General features: G+C 44.5%; 1 non-coding gene across 1 annotated transcript; it reads left to right on the top strand.

The window, feature by feature from the left end:
• Nucleotides 1–256: 256 nt before the first annotated feature.
• On the top strand, nt 257–329 carry trnav-uac (transfer RNA valine (anticodon UAC)). The gene has a single exon. It is a non-coding gene; the product is annotated as a tRNA-Val (tRNA).
• The last annotated feature ends 1,843 nt before the right edge of the window (nt 330–2,172 follow it).

The following is a 2,172-nucleotide window of genomic DNA, read 5'->3' as shown; positions in this document are numbered from 1 at the left end:
GGTCGCTTATTCCATACACGCACAACCTTCAGTGTGGGAAATGTGTCTCAGGTACTTTGTCAATTTCTGCCAAATCACCTTAAACCAATGCTCTCGAGTTTTCAACTCGCCCCAGCTTAGGGAAAACACGAATGTACTCAGTTTACAACCCTTCCATCAGATCATATCGCAGCCGTTACGCTGCAGGGAAACTTGTCCCAGCCTATTCCACCTCGCCCAACGGTCCAAGCATTAACGACATCCTTGTCTGCGGCTGGTTTCTGTGGTATAGTGGTCATCACATTCGTCTTACACGCGAAAGGTCCCCAGTTCGAAACTGGGCAGAAACTACTTTGTTCTTCAATTGCAGCACTTTACATGGACAAAAATTGAGCTTTCTTGCTTGCTTTCCCATCAACAAACCTGCCTTCGAATTTGCTTTAACAAATCTGCTCTCGTAGTGAAATGTAATGTAGCACAATTCCATTTAATTACTGCGCAAAGCATTGTAAAGTTTTTCTCCAACCTGGCTCTGATCATAAGTCATTCTGTTTGAGAGTGTAGTTACCGTGTTCTGATCCTTCCATAAAAAGCAGTTCCGCGTTTGCATTCCTTGCGCAGGCGACCGGTTCAAAGACAGGGAAGAAGCTGATGCGCTGGTGTCACAGTACACTACGGATTCCTGAACTAGTCTGTCTGTCAAACGTAGCCCAAAGTCGTCTCTGAAAGATCTCATTTGGAAGTTGTCTGACGTTATTCAACGTGCGAGAATTGGCACCAGAGATCCTGAATCATGTTTTGGAGCAGTTCACACGTTAGTGGCTCATTCAATCAGCAACAGCAATGAAAGAAATTATGCTCTCCGAGGAACCTCTGGACCTACGCTTTCAAAGCACCGCTGGTATTAAGGTGACACCCGAGATCTAAGCCATGTTGGAACTGAAACGGCGGAAACGAGAGACAGGATGCAGAATGATATCGCACTCATTTGGTTTTCTTAAATCAATGACGGGCAGGAAACTGTAAACGGGCAGGGCGAGTGGGAAAGTGAGGCAGTTGCAGCTCTGGTGAAACTCCTTCTTTGTGAGTCACTCAGCAACAAGAGAGGTGAAGGTGACTCAGGCGTGAGAGCTCTTCACATCGAGAACAAAAGGCATTCAAGGGCAGTTAGCACCTCTTCCGGAGTGGGGGTGTGGTGAGGTGCTAACAGAACCTCTTGAATTCTGTACCTCCGGTTTTAGTGTGGAGAACATTCTTTGGGACTATTATTCTGAGAAACAGACACAGTGACTGAAACTATGCTGCACGGTATGATGTGGAACACGGCCTGCTCAGCTTTGTGCATTTTCCCTGTAGTCCCGTGTGTTTCATGTTCCGTGTAATCGTGAAAGTTGTCCTGTTTCGAGCAATGAGTGAAAACATTTAGCAAAGCAAGATTCGAAATTGCAATAAAGTCAAGCAGCTCATGGTTATTTCAACAATCCTTAACCTAACATATACTCACGCACTCACAGAGACATTTTTAGTTGAAAGAGTCTGAGAAGATACACTCAAGAGACCATTGATTTTTTTTTGTCTGGATTGATGGGCTATCATTATCTGCTGCGAAATTCATATTGTAGCCAGACGCATGTCAGTAGCTGTGCGAGTCGGACAGGGATCATGGAACCCTTTTCATGTGACTTTTCATCTGCTGGTTTGAATCCCGTCATAGGCATTTATGCTGATCAACTCCAACAGCTTGTTAAAATGCTGTTTCGATCCCCGTTATATTGATGTTCAAAACAAAACTGCGGTGTGGGAATGTGCTGAATATTTAAAGTGTCTGTCCTGTCATGAACATGTTCTCCTCCCGCGCAGAAAATCGCAAGCAGCTCTAATGTTGCTTTGTTTTCCATGCAAGTTGAGTTTTTACTGGAACGGAATGGAGAATTTTATTTCATCGCTGTTGTGAAACAAGGTCCTGCGGAGACTCGACTCGTCGTTGTTTGGTTTTCTGGCCAATGGGAAAATCGTTCCCAAGAATTCCGATGTCATATGTTATGGCATTTCTCCCATTTCCTTCATTTCCGTCCAGGAGACATCGGAAGGTAAAGGTCATCTAATCGAGACTGTGATTGGTGAAATTCGCTTTTTATGGCCCATTCTTATTATGTTCGCTTTTTCTCTCTTTTCAGCTTTGTCTGGGAAGTG

This window comes from Hemiscyllium ocellatum, unplaced genomic scaffold (assembly GCF_020745735.1).
Source record: "Hemiscyllium ocellatum isolate sHemOce1 unplaced genomic scaffold, sHemOce1.pat.X.cur. scaffold_173_pat_ctg1, whole genome shotgun sequence".
In the NCBI taxonomy this organism is placed as follows: domain Eukaryota; kingdom Metazoa; phylum Chordata; class Chondrichthyes; order Orectolobiformes; family Hemiscylliidae; genus Hemiscyllium; species Hemiscyllium ocellatum.
Note: the sequence above shows the minus strand (reverse complement) of the source record. Positions and strands in the feature narration are given on the sequence as shown.